Raw genomic sequence first — 16794 nt, forward strand, 5'->3', positions numbered from 1 at the left:
CTTTTCTCTGTGCACACCCAGGAGGCCTCTCCCTGCTGCTGCCCTTTCCCAGGAGAAGCCATAGGCTCAGGGGCCACCTACCTCCTGAGGCCATCCCCAGGCCTGCCACTGCACTCTGCACAAGGCTGTGATGAAGGGAGCAGCGACTCCCTGGACAGCCGACAGCCAAGAGGGTCTGTTTCTCCAGCTCCTGCAGGAGTGGCTATAGGACAGGTGGCAGAACCAGCAGGTTTACTGAGGGCTGCCAGGCTCCTCCCTTTCAGGATCCAGGCAGGGCAGGAAGTCATAGCATTGTTAAGAGGCCACCACATCCTAGTCCCCACCTCCTCGGAAGGGACAGGTAGGCAGGTGGCAGGTGCGCCAACCCCCTATCTCTGGAGAAGAGCTACCTTCCTTTCCCTTCCCTCACTCAGAGAGCACGCAGGCCGGCCTCAGAGTGCCCACTGTGTTCACTGCCACAGTACAGAGCAAACCCTGACCTACAGACTCTCCAGCACGGCCGAGGCAGGAGCCAAGGCCTTCAAACGGCCTTCAAACACTCGTGCTAACAGCATCTGAGAGAACACGGGTGGTGCATCTCAAAGAAACACTTATTAATGCCTGCTATGGGCCAGACTCCTTGAAAACGTTACGTGATCCCTGCTTCCGCACTTGTGAGGCTATTGTACCTGCAAAGCAAATTCCACGTCAAATCTGCTCGGGGGTGGGCAGCACAAGGAAACCAGGAAGGAAGGAGAAGGTCACAGGGAGTCTGTCCTTCAGGCCATCCCACCTCCACAGACAGCACCCTCCTTAAAGGTCAAGCTCAGGATCTGACTTCTGCACCAGTGCCTAGCCCCTAGTATCCGGCACACGGCGGGCAGCGGGCACTGTCCTGTGGGACAGAAGTCTAACACGGGCCATGGGCTGGCTGTACTCCTTTCTCAGGCTCTCGGGGCAATCCATTCCCATGCCTCTTCCAGCTTCCGGAGGCACCCACATTCCTTGCCTGGTGGCCTCTCCTCCCTCTCCAAAGCCCACCCACTGCACTTCCCTAAGCCTCTTGGCCATCATTTCCCTCTGGCTCTTCTGCTTCCCTCTTCTGTTCTTAAGGCCCCTGTGAACGCACTGGGCTCCCTGGGAAAATCCAGGATCACCTCACTATTTTAAGGTCAGCTGATTAGCAACCTTAGTTCCCTTTTGCCATGTAATGTGACATATTCATGGGCTCAGAAGGTAGGACATGCACATCTCGGGGAGCTGTTCCTCCACCAATCACAGGAGGAAGAGGGGAAAGAGCTTCCAGGTTTTTCCAAGGGCTGGGACCAGTCACTGTCTATGGGGTGGGCGCACAGCTTCAGAACCCTCTCCGGTTTGCAATTACTGCATTGCAAAGAGGCTGCGTCTGCTTAATTTGTATTATCGATGTTACACCCGGAGAAATTTTAGCCAAAAAGTGACCTTCTCAGTTGAAAGGCACATTCCAAACAGCACCACACATCTGGGAAGGTGTCCTTTTCCAGGGTGTGTGAAAATAACGGGATGGGATCATCACCCCGTGGACCTGGATCAGGGTTGGCTTTCACACCTGCGCGAGCCCACCTGCTTACTGCCACCCTCTTACCTCAGGCCTTCCTCAGGGCCCGGCTCCTGGGACACAAAGGCTGTATCGCCAGGACTTTCATTCAACCCAGCAAGACCTGCAGAGCCATTCTAGAGGGTCCCAGTCTCACCTCTGCCCCACCCCCACATGGTGGTATCACACACTGTTAAGCTCGATTTCAGTGCCTTCTTCCCTTCCCATAGAACCATCCCAGAGGACAGTGGGAGCAGTGTCCTGCCTGGGAACTACGTGCTCCACTTGACCACTGCACGCATGACAGAGATGAGGAGGGTCCAAAAGCAAAAACAGAACGTCTGCCCAGACTTCTCTATCGCCAGGATGATTTTCTCCTAATTAACCATCTTGATTAAAGTAAAAGGAAAATCAACATGAACATTCTTAAAAATTAATATAAAAGTTTTTAATTCCCTTGATATTGGCATTTCATAAGAGCTTTCCAGAAAATCTCGATGGTTCAGAATGCACTGAGTGAAAAGAATCAACGCTGTGTCTCCTCAGCATCCTGGTACCATTCGACAAACAATAGAAAAATGACTTCCTTGTGATAGTACTGACCCATTTCATGACCTGAATAGTTCCAAGTCTCAGATCTTCTGTTTTTGAAAGAGAAAGCACTACAGCATTTATACATCTACCTATCTACCTATACGGTTGCCAGAAAGTACCAAGACTCCGATGACGGGCCATATGTACTTGTGGGAGCCTGCACAGGCACACACACACACACCTCGAAAGTCACATCCAGGTGGCAGGGTGAACACACCCACAGGGCAAGGAGAACTGCTCCTACCGCACCCTGGGTCTCCTCACATCCTCTGCAGCTCAGGGAGGCCCTGCAGACCAGCTGCACAGTGAGAGGCGAGTGAAAACGTTCTGGAGTACCAACAGCTTTTACACCAACACACTGACTAAGCAGCCATGGGCTAGGAAAATATGGTTATAGCCTAAGGGGAAGAAAGGAGACCTCTGGCGAACAGAAGCGTCAAACCTCAGGCGAGCCCCTCCAGTGAGGCATCCCAAGGTCCAGGGGTCCTATCCCGCTGCGAGTGGATGCTTTCCTCTACCACCTGGTGACGTGTCATTCTCTTTTGTGATCAGGTGAATTTGGACATGAAAAAGTGACACTAGAATTTGGTCCCCACACTGCTGCGGTGGCCTCGTGACAGTGCCTGGACAAATCCACGCTTCACCTGAGTCCTGGCCGTGAAGATGCTTGGGGCTGCCCTGACAGGAAACCCTTGCCACGTCCAGAGGGGAGAGGGTTGGCTCCTTCAATGTGCCTTTCAGCAGGGGCCTGTGCTCGGATAGAGGGCTCATTGAGGCCGGCAGGGAGGAGCACCTGGGAGGAGCCCCACTGCTGTTCCACAGGCTCCAGCCAGACTGTCCTGCTGAGAGGCCTGGGGTGGGGCTGGAGGGAGGGTCTGCGGCCCAGGCCTGGAGGGACCTTTTTCAGCAAAGCTCCTCAGAGGGAGAGGGAGGAGGAGCTGGGAGACAGCGGATCCCGAAGGGCTGCGGCACTCGATTCCTTTTAGGAGCCTTCTACGACCGGACACTTGTTTCAAGTCTGGGCCCTTACACTGGAGAGCTAGCCAGATTCACTTGACACCAAGAGATTCACATTCCCAAACCCCTGCTTTGTTGAAAATGTGGTAGGAGAGGCCGTAGGGCATACAACCCCAAGAAAAAAATGAGAAATGGAGCTGGGCACTAAGAGACTGCTTTTCCAGGGGTCACTAAGGGGGAAAGGTGCCTGGGAGAGAGATGTGTCTGCTGGAGGCAGATGGAAGAGTGGTCACAGGTGCTCTGTGCCAAACCTAGGGACACAGAGGGCAATAGAAAGACCATTCGGAGGGAGAAGCAAAGGCACCAGGCAACATGGTCTGGCAAGGAGGTGCCAGTCCCCGAGGATGAGAGAATCCAGACCGGATGGCAGTAGGGGTGTGAGACAGGTATGGTGGGGAGAGCGAATCATTTGCATGCAGAAAGATGGGAGTGAGTTGTGCTGCCTGGAGGAGGACTCCAAATTGGATGAGGGCAGGGAGAGCAAGGACTGGGATGGGGTGGGGAAGGTGAGCCTGCTACAAGTGTGACAAAGTGCCAGTCAGAGGGAGAAAATTCCCTTATCAGTCCAGAGAGACCCTGCATAGACCACAGAAGGGGTATGTGAAGTCAGAGGGCGGTGAGAGGGGGTCATTGCCAGGAGGGGTGCCCCAAACGAGCCAGAGCGGGGAGGCGTCCCACATGAATCAGAGGGGGATGGTCCCCACACTAATCAGAGCGGGGAGGAGCCCCACACTAATCAGAGGGGCGAGGTGCCCCACAGTAGTCAGACGGGCATGGTCCCCAAAGTTATGGGGGGGGGTGTCCCACACTAATCTGAGCGGGGATGGGCCACACTAATCAGAGGGAATGGTCCCCACGCTAGTCCCAGGGAAGAGGTGTCCCAAAAGTCAGAGGGGGTGGTGTCGACCGCCTGTCGGAAGAAGAGGACTTTCCCACAGGCCAGAGGGCAGAGTCCCAGTCCAGTCTGCGAGTCAGGGGACAGAAGTCCCGCACAGGTGGGACGGGAGGGGAGCCTGAGGGGTCACGGGGCGGGACGCGGCAGGAGGCTCCGGGACGGGGACCCGGGCCCGTGGCGGGGGCAGGGCGCCGGCGGCCGCGGGCGCAGAGTCACTCACCCGCTGCGGGGCTGGCTCCAGTGCCCGCGGGCGGCGGGGCTCGGCTGCACTAACAGCGGGGACGGAGGACAGCAACTGACTTCCGCCCTGCGCGCGCTCGCCCCGCCTCTAGGCCCGCGTTCCCGGCAGCCTCTGCTCTGCGGCTGCGCAGGGACGGCGATGGGGGTTGCTGGGAGCTGTGGTTTTTGTTTCCTGCGCCTGCGCGCTGGAGAAGCAGCTGTCTGGCTGCAGGGTGGAGGGGCGCGAGGGTCCGCACTGGCACACGAGGGCCCTCTTTCACCGCGTTGCGCTGGAATGTGCGCCAAGCAGATATTTTGGGATGGGAGGCATGGGGCGGGGGTGGAGGCTACTGGGGAGGGAAGTTCTCATTCCCCGAGCGAGACGCTAGGGCCCCCTTACATGGGCCTCCCGACCCTCGTAGTCTTGGGAGGTTGAAAAGTGTAGGCCGCTTTCTGCCATCCTCATTCTCAGACAGACAGCCCCTCTCCTTGGCCCTTCAAAACAGCCTCATCCAGAGTGCTGCTGACCAGTTTCCAATGCCCGAATTGGGGAGGTCTAAGGCGGTAGTGTCCTGGGGTGGGGACGGTGGGGTGTTTCCCTGAAACTAATCTGCAGTTGTCAAACCTGCCAAACAAGGGTCTTTGATTTCTCCCTTCCCCTCTCTGGCCCTAGCCCCTGAGATCTTTTAGGGTGCTCTGTTAAAAGGCTTCCCTGGCCCCACTCTCCTCCATCCCAAAGTTGTGAGAAAGGCCTGGTGGCTGTGGAGCCTCTGGCAGTAGATCTTGACAGGAGGGTGCACCAGCCCCCTGCCCATCTGCACCTTCAGCTTTCCTGCCCCACACCAGCTACTTCCCCCAGCTCTCTCAAAAGCCTTCTGTTCAGTAACAGGTACACAAGAGGAGGAATTGAAATTATATAAATGGTGCACAGTGAAAAGCCTCCCATTGCCATTCTGCATTCCCTGCCCAGAGGCGATCGCTATTTCTAGTTTGTTGTGATTCCTCTGAAGGATGTTATATGGTATTCAAACAAGTCATAAACACGTATCTTAAATTACTTTAAATAGAAATGTGCTAAACACACTGTTACGCACTTTTGGTTTTGGAGAGGAGGCAAACTTTTCTTGAATTCATTAATGTTTCTTGTCATGCTAAACTGAGTCCCAACCATGTCTCACATAATACTCATAATTGTCAGGCCTCTGAGCCCAAGCTGAGCCATCATATCCCCTGTGACCTGCACGTATACATCCAGATGGCCTGAAGCAACTGAAGAACCACAAAAGATGACATTCCACCATTGTGATCTGTTCCTGCCCCACCTTCACTGATCGATTGACCTTATGACAATACACCCTCCCCGCCCTTGCGATAATGTACTTTGTGATATTCCCTCACCCTTAAGAAGGTACTTTGTCATATTCTCCCCACCCTTGAGAATGTACTTCATGAGGTTCACACCCTGCCCACAAAAAACTGCTCCTAACTCCACCGCCTATCCCAAACCTTTAAGAACGAATGATAATCCTACCACCCTTTGCTGACTCCTTTCTCGGACTCAGCCTGCCTTCACCCAGGTGAAATAAACAGCCTTGTTGCTCAAACAAAGCCTGTTGGTGGACTCTCTTCACATGGATGTGCGTGACATTTGGTGCCGAAACCTGGGACAGGAGGACTCCTTCGGGAGGCCAGTCCCCTGTCCTTGCCTTCACTCCATGAGGAGATCCACCTACGACCTTAGGTCTTCAGACCAACGAGCCCAAGGAGCATCTCACCAATTTCAAATCGGGTAAGTAGTCTTTTCACTCTTCTCCAACCTCTCTCGCTATCCCTCCACCCTTCAATCTCCCCCTTCCTTAATTTTGGTTCCTTTCCCTTTCTGGTAGAGACATAGGAGACACATTTTATCTGTGAACCCAAAACTCTGGCCAGTCACGGACTCGGGAAGACAGTCTTCCCTTGGTGTTTAATCATTGAGGGGACGCCTGCCCGATTATTCACCCACATTTCAGAGGTGTCTGATCACCGCAGGGATGGCTGCCTTGATCCTTCACCTTGGTGGCAAGTACCACCTCCCCTGGGTGGCAAGTACCACCCCTCCCCCATGTCTCTACCCTCTCTTTTCTCTGGGCTTGCCGCCGTCACAATGGGCAACCTTCCACCCTCCATTTCTCCTTCTTCTCCCACAACCTGTGTTCTTAAAACCTTAACTCTTCAACTCACACATGACCTAAAACCTAAACGCCTTATTTTCTTCTGCAATACTGCTTGACCCCAATACAAACTCGACAATGATTCCAAATAGCCAGAAAATGGCACTTTTGATTTTTCCATCCTATAAGATCTAGATAATGTTTGTCGTAAAATGGGCAAATGGTCTGAGGTGCCTGACGTCCATTTCTTTTTTTTTTTTTTTTTTTTTTTTTTTTGACGGGGTCTCGCTTGTCGCCCAGGTTGGAGTGTAGTGGTGCGATCTTGGCTCACTGCAAGCTCCACCTCCCAGGTTCATGCCATTCTCCTGCCTCAGCCTCCTGAGTAGCTGGGACTACAGGCACCTACCACCACGCTTGGCTAATTTTTTTTGTATTTTTTAGTAGAGACAAGGTTTCACCGTGTTAGCCAGGATGGTCTGGATCTCCTGACCTCATGATCTGCCCGTCTTGGCCTTCCAAAGTGCTGGGATTACAGATATGAGCCACCACGCCCGGCCGTCTGACGTCCATTTCTTTTGCACATCGGTCCCTCCCTAGTCTCTGCTCCCAATGCAAGTCATCCCAAACCTTTCTTCTTTCTCTCCTGTCTATTCCTTCAGTCTGTACCCCAAGCTCTGAGTCCTTTGAATCCTCCTTTTCTATGAACCCATCTGACCTCTCCCCTCCTCCCCAGGCTGCTCCTTGCCAGGCTGAGCCAGGTCCCAATTCTCCCTCAGCCTCTGCTCACCCACCCTATAATCCTTCTATCCCCTCCTCTCCTCACACCCGGTCCGGCTTACAGTTTTGTTTCACGACTAGCCCTTCCCCATCTGCCCAACAATTTCCTCTTAGAGAGGTGGGTGGAGCTGAAGTCATAGTCAAGGTTAATGCTCCTTTTTCTTCATCTGACCTGTCCCAAATCAGTTAGCATTTAGGCTGTTTTTCATTAAATATAATGAATTTATATTCAGCCCAGTCCATGGCCCTTTTGGCCACAACCCTTAGACGCTTTACCACCCTAGACCAGAGGGGACAGAAGGCCATCTTATTCTCGATATACATTTTATTACTCAATATGCTCCCAACATTAGAAAAAGCTCGGCTGGGCGTGGTGGCTCAAGCCTGTAATCCTAGCACTTTGGGAGGCCAAGACGGGCAGATCACGAGGTCAAGAGATCGAGACCATCCTGGCTAACATGGTGAAACCCCATCTCTACTAAAAAGTACAAAATAAAAAACTAGCTGGGCGAGGTGGCAGGCACCTGTAGTCCCAGCTACTCGGGAGGCTGAGGCAGGTGAATGGTGTAAACCTGGGAGGCGGAGCTTGCAGTGAGCTGAGATCCAGCCACTGCACTCCAGCCTGGGCAACAGAGCGAGACTCCATCTCAAAAAAAAAAAAAAAAAAAAAGAAAAAAGAAAAAGAAAAAGCTCCAAAAAGTTAGATCCCAGCACTGAAACCCCACAATAGGACTTAATTAACCTCACCTTCAAGGTGTACAATAATAGAAAAGAGTTGCAATTACTTGCCTCCACTGCAAGAAAACCCCAGCCACATCTCCAGCACACAAGAACTTAAAAATGCCTGAACTACAGCAGCCAGGCATTCCTCCAGGACCTTCTCCCCCTGGATCTTGCTTCAAGTGCCAAAAATCTGGCCGCTGGGCCAAGGAATGCCTGCAGCCTGGGATTCCTCCTAAGCTGTGTCCCATCTTTGCGGGACCCCACTGGAAATTGGACTGTCCAACTCGCCTGATGGCCACTGCCAGAGCCCCTGGAACTCTGGCCCAGGGCTCTCTGACTGACTCCTTCCCAGATCTGCTTGGCTTAGCAACTGAAGACTGATGCTGCCTGATCGCCTTGGAGGCCCCCTGGACCATCACAGATGCTGAGCTTTGGGTAACTCTCACAGTGGAGGGTAAGTTCGTCCCCTTTTTAATCAATACGGGGGCTACCCACTCCACATTACCTTCTTTTCAAGGGCCTGTTTCCCTTGCTTCCATAACTGTTGTGGGTATTGATGGCCAGGCTTCTAAACCTCTTAAAACTCCCAAACTTAGGCTGGGTGTGGTGGCTCATGCCTGTAATCCCAGCACTTTGGGAGGCCAAGGCAGGCAGATCACGAGGTCAGGAGATCGAGACCATCCTGGCTAACATGGTGAAACCCTGTCTCTACTAAAAATACAAAAAATTAGCCAGGCATGGTGGTGGCAGGCGCCTGTAGTCCCAGCTACTCGGGAGGCTGAGGCAGGAGAATGGCATGAACCTGGGGGGTGGAGCTTGCAGTGAACCGAGATGGCACCACTGCACTCCAGCCTAGGCGACAGAGCAAGACTCTGTCTCACACACGCACACTAAAACCCTCCCAAACTTTGGTGACAACTTGGACAACATTCTTTTATGCACTCATTTTTAATTATCCCCACCTGCCCGGTTCCCCTATTAGGTTGAGACATTTTAACTAAATTATCTGCTTCCTTGACTATTCCTGGGCTACAGCCACACCTCATTGCTGCCTTTTTCCCCAGTTTAAAGCCTCCTTCACGTCCTCCCCTTGTATCTCCCCACCTTAATCCACAAGTATAGGACATCTCTACTCCCTCCTTGGTGACCGGTTGTGCACCCCTTACCATCCTATTAAAATCTAATCACCCTTACCCTGCTCAGTGCCAACATCCCATCCCACAGCATGCTTTAAAAGGATTAAAGCCTGTTATCACTCGCCTGTTGCAGCATGGACTTTTAAAGCCTATAAACTCTCCTTACAATTCCCCCATTTTACCTGTCCAAAAACCGGACAAGCCTTACAGGTTATTTCAGGATCTGCACCTTATCAACCAAATGGTCTTACTTATCCACCCCATGGTGCGAGACCCATGTACTCTCCTGTCCTCAATACCTCCCTCCACAACCCATTATTCTGTTCTACATAAATCTAACTGACCCCATAAATCCTAAATCCTTTCCCCACTCCCCCTTCCATTCCTTAAAAAACAGCCCTAAAAGCTGCTCCCACACTAGCTCTCCCTAACTCATCCCACTCTTTTTCATTACACACAGCCAAAGTGCAGGGCTGTGCGATTGGAATTCTTACACAAGAGCTGGGACTGAGCTCTATAGCCTTTCTGTCCAAACAACTTGACCTTACTGTTTTTAGCTGGTCATCACGTCTCCATGTGGCAACTGCCGCCACTCTAATACTTCTAGAGGCCCTCAAAATCACAAACTATCCTCAACTCACTCTCTACAGTTCTCATAACTTTCAAAATCTATTTTCTTTCTCACACATGACACATATACTTTCTGCCCCTGCCCCCCAGTTCCTTCAGCTGTACTCACTGTTTGTTGAGTCTCCCACAATTACCATTGTTCGTGGCCCAGACTTCAATCTGGCCTCCCACATTCTTCCTGATACCACACCTGACCCCCATGACTGTATCTCTCTGATCCACCTGGCATTCACTCCATTTTCTCATATTTCCTTCTTTCCTGTTCCTCATCCTGATCACACTTGATTTATTGATGGTAGTTCCACCAGGCCTAATCACCACTCACCAGCAAAGGCAGGCTCTGCTATAGTATCTTCCACATGGATCATTGAGGCTACCGCTCTGCCTGCCTCCACTACCTCTCAGCAAGCCGAACTCATTGCCTTAACTCTGGCCCTCACTCTTGCAAAAGGACTATGCATCAATATCTATACTGACTGTAAATATGCCTTCCATATCCTGCACCACCATGCTGTTATATGGGCAGAAAGAGGTTTACTCACTACACAAGGGTCCTCCATCATTAACGCCTCTTTACTAAAAACTCTTCTTAAGGCCGCTTTACTTTCAAAGGAAGCTGAAGTCATTTACTGCAAGGGCCATCAAAAGGCATCAGATCACCTGTAATCCCAGCACTTTGGGAGGCCAAGATGGGCAAATCACGAGGTCAGGAGAGCAAGACCATCCTGGCTAACATGGTGAAACCTCGTCTCTACTAAAAAATACAAACAAAAAAATTAGCCGGGCAAGGTGGTGGGCACCTGTAGTCCCAGCTACTCGGGAGGCTGAGGCAGGAGAACGGTGTGAACCCAGGAGGTGGAGCTTGCAGTGAGCCGAGGTCGTGCCACTGCACTCCAGCCTGGGCAACAGAGCGAGACTCCATCTCCCAAAAAAAAAAAAAAAAAAAAAGCATCAGATCCCATTGCACAGGGCAACGCTTATGCTGATAAGGTAGCTAAAGAAGCAGCTAGTGTTCCAACTTCTGTCTCTCATGGCCAGTTTTTCTCCTCATTGGTCACTCCCACCTACTTTCCCACTGAAACTTCCACCTATCAATCTCTTCCCACACAAGGCAAATGGTTCTTGGCCAAGGAAAATATCTCCTTCCAGCCTCACAGGCCTGTTCTATTCTGTCGTCATTTCATAACCTCTTCCATGTAGGTTACAAGCTGCTAACCCGTCTCTTAGAACCTCTCATTTCCTTTCCATCGTGGAAATCTATCCTCAAGGAAATCACTTCTCAGTGTTCCATCTGCTATTCTACTACTCCTCAGGGATGGTTCAGGCCCCCTCCCTTCCTTACACATCAATCTCTGGGATTTGCCCCTGCACAGGACGGGCAAATTGCTTTACTCACATGCCCCGAGTCAGGAAACTAAAATACCTCTTGTTCTGGGTAGACACTTTCACTGGATGGGTAGAGGCCTTTCCCACAAGGTCTGAGGAGGCCACCGTGGTCATTTCCCTTCTGTCAGAGATAATTCCTTGGTTTGGCCTTCCCCCCTCTATACAGTCCAATAATGGACCAGCCTTTATTAGTCAAATCACCTAACCAGTTTCTCAGGCTCTTGGTATTTAGTGGAACCTTCATACCCCTTTCCATCCTCAGTCTTCAGGAAAGGTAGAAAGGACTAATGATCTTTTAAAGATGCACCTCACCAAGCTCAGCCTCCAACTTAAAAAGGACTGGACAGTACTTTTACTTCTTGCCCTTTTCAGAATTAGAGCGTGTCCTCGAGATGCTACAGGGTACAGTCCATTTGAACTTTTATGTGGACGCACTTTCTTGCTCAGCCCCAACCTCATCCCAGACACCAGCCCTCTAGGCAACTATCTTCCAGCCTTCCAGCAGGCTAGACAGGAAATTCGCTAGGCTGCTAATCTTCTCTTGCCTACTCCAGATTCCCAGCCATATGAAGACACCCTAGCTGGACGGTCAGTTCTTGTTAAGAATCTGATCCCTCAAACTCTACAACCTCGGTGAACCGGACCCCACTTAGTCATCTGTAGTACCCCAATGCTTGTTCATCTGCAGGACTCCCCTCCCCTGGGTTAGATTCATCGTTCCAGAGAAAAACTGTGCCCGTCAGCCAGCCAGCCTGATTTCTCCTCTTCCTCCTGGAAGTCGCAAGTACTCTCTCCTACTTCCCTTAAACTCACCCCACAATATCACCCCTTACCCCAAAATCTTTCTTCAGTTTAATCTCTCCTACTCTAGGTTCCCACGCCACCTCTAAGCAGCCCTGAGAAACGTCGCCCATTATGTCTCCATACCACCCCCCAAAAATTTTCGCCACCCCAACATTTCACCACTGTTTCATTTTTCTTACTAATATAAGAAGACAGGAATGTCAGGCCTCTGAGCCCAAGCTAAGCCATCATATCCCCTGTGACCTGCACATATACACTCAAGTGGCCTGAAGCAACTGAAGAACCACAAAAGATGACACTCCACCATTGTGATCTGTTCCTGCCCCACTCTAACTGATCAATTGACCTTATGACAATACACCCTCCCCACCCTTGCGATAATGTACTTTGGTATATTCCCCCTACCCAAGAAGATATTTTGTAATATTCTCCCCACTCTGGAGAATGTACTTTGTGAGATCCACCCCCTGCCCACAAAAAATTGCTCCTAAATCCACCGCCTATCCCAAACCTATAAGAACTAATGATAATCCCACTACCCTTTGCTGACTCCTTTTTCAGACTCAGTTGCCTGCACCCAGGTGAAATCAACGGCCTTGTTGCTTACATAAAGCCCGTTGGTGGACTATCTTCACACAGACGCACGTGACAATTATATTTGAATCTTTTATTTTCTAAAAGATCTACATATGCCTTCCAGCTTAAGAAATAACACATTATTCCTGTATCTTTAAATTCTTCAGGTTCTTCTTCCTATTCTCAACTCCCTGCTACCCTGAAGAGGTGGTAGCCACAATCCTGAATTTTGTGTTAATCATTCTCTTGCTTTACTTTATAATTTTAGCACATAGGTATGTGTCCCTAAACAATATATTGTTGAATTCTGTCTATTTTAACCTATATAAAATGAAATAAAACTGTATGCAATGGATGAGGGATCCAGTGGCTCTGTCAGAGGCCTTTGAACCAGAGCAACTCCATCTTGAATAAGGGCTGGGTAAATGAGGCTGAGACCTGCTGGGCTGCATTCCCAGGAGATTAGGCATTCTTAGTCACAGGATGAGATCGGAGGTTACAAGATATGTGTTACAAAGACCCTGCTGATGAAACAGGATGCAGTAAAGAAGCTAGTCAAAATCCTCCAAATCCAAGATGGCAATGAAAGTGACCTCTGGCTATCCTTGCTGCTATTTATACACTAATTATAATGTATTGGCATGCGAAAGACACTCCCACCAGCACCATGGTGGTTTACAAATGCCATGGCAACATCAGGAAGTTACCCTAGATGGTCTAACAAGGGGAGGAGCCCTCAGTTTTAAGGAAATCCCCACCCCTTACCCAGAAAATTCATGAATAATCTACCCCTTGTTTATCATATGAGCAAGAAATAACCATAAAAATAGCCGACCAGCAGCCCTTGTGGCTGCTGTGCCCATGGAGTAGCCATTCTTTTATTCCTTTACTTTCTTCATAAACTTGCTTTCACTTTACTCTGCAGCCTTGCCCCAGATTGTTTCTTGTGGAAAATCCAAGAACCCTCTCTTGGGGCCTGGATCGGAGCCTCTTTCTGGTAACATCTTGCTGAGAAACCATGAAGGGACGATACCGGAGAGACCGCTGACCCAAGAGAAATAGACTGCAGCACCAGTTGAGCAACTTTGGGTAAGTGGTGGGGTATTTTATCCAGGATAATGGATGGAATTGGGTTAGAGGCCCAAATTAGGAGGGTTAGAGTCCCTCCTAAGACACAGGGAGTTAGAGGCCCCTGTTAGTAAAGAACAAAAACACTTGTTCAAACTTGGGTTTGAGGCCCAACTTAGGAAGGTTAGAGGCCACCCTCAGTAAGAGCCCTCTTGGTTAAAAATGGATTCAGCACTGCAGGATGTTAACCGCCATTCTCTTTGGATTAATTTGCCATGTCCTCTTTGCTGACGGCTGTGGGTGACAGGATTAGGCATGTGCGGGATCATGGGACCTGGGGAGCTTCTTTTTCCTCCCCCAAAGAGGGAAACTTGAGAGCTGATGGGACTGCTGGAAAAGATCCCTTTTTGACAAGCAGCTGCCTGAACTTTTGATTCAGTGTCGCTCTGATGGATGAGTCTTTATCTGGCTTTCGTGAGGTCTTCACCTCTGCAATGCATCACAGGCAATGCTCTTCTCCCTTCCCTTTCCTCTCTCTCTTTCTCGCCTTTCCCTTGTCTATCTTCTCTGTCACTCTGGGTGACTATCTACTCTTTCATCTTGCTGACAAAAGGGTAAGAATTTACCAGTCAGGCTTCTGGTCTCGCCCTCTCTATGCAAATCAGTTGAGTGAATGGTAAAAATCACTCCACTGCAAGGTTTTGATGAATGGGAAAAAGGATTTGTGAGGCTAGTCTTAGGCTGTGATGAATCTTGTGTACTTTGTGCTGTGAATTTGTCTTTCTGTGTCATTCTGTCATAAAAGGGGTATCATAGGATAGAATGTGGCCCTAGGACCCCTGTAAGCCCACTATTCAACCTGGCCCAGCAAACTGATCAGTTGACAACTTTACTGCAGGTCACTAAAACAAAAACTGGATGAGGATTCCCCCTCGTCTTATTTTATACCCTTGGGAGCTTGATCTTGTGACCATGTAGGGGTACTTTCTCTTGGTTTCCACCATCCCTGTGAGTAATGTTTTACAACCAAAATATATAAAAGAGCTCTATTTGATTGGCTTAAAGAAAAATAAGCACTTTAATAAAATATTTCACCAGAAAAATTAAAATGTTAATGCCTTTTGGTTCACATGACTTTAGTCATCTTTGGAAAAACAAGGCAGTTTTAAAGATTATTGGTAAAATAAAAATGTCTTGGAAATTTAGACATTTGGTCTAAATTAGGCAGGTCAGATACTATGTTTACTAAACTACTTCTTTGACTTTTGGTAATTGTTTAATTTACTTTCTTTGGAGCCATTAGCGTCTACGTAAGGCCTAGGAACATATGGAGTTAGCCATGCCCCTAGCTATGCTGGAAGGAGTCAGACCTTATCTGCACTTTTGTCTGGTGCCCTAAGCTCTACACCTGGTAGACAAATGAAATCACTTACCAGGTTCTTCACCAAAAATAAAAGTTGCCAGGAGTTACCATTATACCATATGTAACTGACATTACTGGAGAAACACTTTTACATGCGCTGTGTGTAAGGAAAGTATAATGTGTATTTGGTAAAAGATTATAAGAAGGCATAGGAAGGCAGGCTGTTTTTGCCTGGTTTGGAGGTTTAAAGAGTTGTTCTTAGGAGAAAACAGAAGGTCTAAGCATGTTGTGGAAGGTTTGTGAAAGATTAATCTTGTAAAAGCTTCTCTGTGAGAACATATTGGCTAAAGTTAAAGGAGTATTATTCAGTTTTTCCATAAATTGAACATTGGAATAAAAGCACAACAGGGTTCTCTTGGAGCATTGGTGTACTCTTTAACAAAAAAAAAAATTGTAAAGGGTTATAAAAGGTTTATAAAAATCTTAAATTATGGTCAAACTGATTGAAGTTAGAAAAATTTGTCTATAAAGTTTTACTAGGAATTGAATTTGACATCAATAGTACACTCACGAAAAGGTGAAATTTGGCTTTCTCTCTTGAACAAGATTTTCATGTAATATTAAAAGATAATGAAAGATTTTTGTTTGCCTTTTAAATAAACTACAGGAAAAAGAATGGAAGTAAAAGAGACAGATTGTTTGAAGAGCTAAATCTTCCCTCTATCACTGAGTAAAGCTTTTTGCCTTTTTAAAATTGTTGAGTTAACATTTTGGCTAAATAAATGACTTATAATGACCTGGAATTTTATTTTATGATATCAAGTGTTTTAAACTTTTGATCTTTGACCAACTTTCCAAAATCAGATTCTAAATATGTCTTTTTCTGACCTGATTAATCCTTTTAGATGGTAAAAATGCTAAAGTCCAAAAGAGACTTATTTGGCTTATTTGGTATATTAAAATCGTACAGGAAGCATTGTCAAGTATGAAATGGTGTTTGACTTTCTTTAGACAATATTTGTGTAAATATGTTATTGGTATGCATTCTAAAATTATGGGAAATTCCTGTATTGACTTAGTGTATGTTATCGGTGACTTAGTGTATGTTATCAGTAATAATGATAATTGTTACGTAAAATTGTATGCTACAGAAGTAATGAAATTTCCTTGTCAATTGTGCCTTTGACTGTGGCTTTTCTAAGACATTTTTTGTCATTCAGAGACAATTATTGTCTTGTTTTAATCCTCTTCAAAAGAAAGTTTATAACCAGCTATAGGATGCTGACAATTACTCTTAAATGTGAGTGTCTGATAACTTTGGAAAGCATGCCATTATAATAGAGAGGGAAAAAAAGCTTCCAAGACTCTTTTGGAAAACTAATGTGTTCTTAAATATTGAGCCAAACAGAAATTAATTGCATACACTAATGAAAGACTGAAATAGTCTTTTTATGACTTTTGCATAAAATGTTGCTGATCCTTTCTGTTTTGTTTTCTGAGTCAAGCAAACTTTTCTTTTGAACTATTTACAACTTTTAACAGTTGAGTAACATATACTCCTGTAAACAAAATTTGGAGCATATTTCTTTCTCTACCTGATTTCTCCAAAAATCAAAAACTATTTGTGAGTATTCTTAACTTATGGCTATATATTAATAGTTATGTGCATAAGTGCACTAAAGATCTGTTTTCTTTTGTAACACGACACAATTGGAGAAATTGGTTTATACTAAGGCTTTGAATGGAATGGCTTGCTTTCAAATATTAAAAAAAAAAAAACTGACTTAAGGAATCAAAGTTGACTTATAGAGCTAATAAAAGGCCCTTGGAAAATCTGGCTTTATACCTTGTCTATGCAGTCCCTGTGCAGGGTTCCTGCCATGTGGTAAGTAAAGAAT

At 47.8% G+C, this 16794-nt stretch overlaps 1 protein-coding gene across 2 annotated transcripts in view; it reads right to left on the reverse strand.

The window, feature by feature from the left end:
* Positions 1-4378, reverse strand: part of CANT1 (calcium activated nucleotidase 1) — a 22478-nt gene extending 18100 nt beyond the window's left edge. Inside the window, exons 1-2 of one of the 2 annotated variants that reach the window (XM_026455875.1) lie at positions 4282-4359; positions 82-190 (exon numbers count right to left, since the gene is read on the reverse strand). The gene's annotated coding sequence lies outside the window, so the exon portion shown is untranslated. Of the gene's footprint in view, positions 1-81; positions 191-4281 lie in introns of both variants that reach the window. The other variant, XM_026455873.1, reaches the window with a different exon arrangement.
* Between the last annotated feature and the right edge of the window lie 12416 nt (positions 4379-16794).

This window comes from Piliocolobus tephrosceles, chromosome 16, assembly GCF_002776525.5.
Source record: "Piliocolobus tephrosceles isolate RC106 chromosome 16, ASM277652v3, whole genome shotgun sequence".
Classification (NCBI taxonomy): Eukaryota; Metazoa; Chordata; class Mammalia; order Primates; family Cercopithecidae; genus Piliocolobus; species Piliocolobus tephrosceles.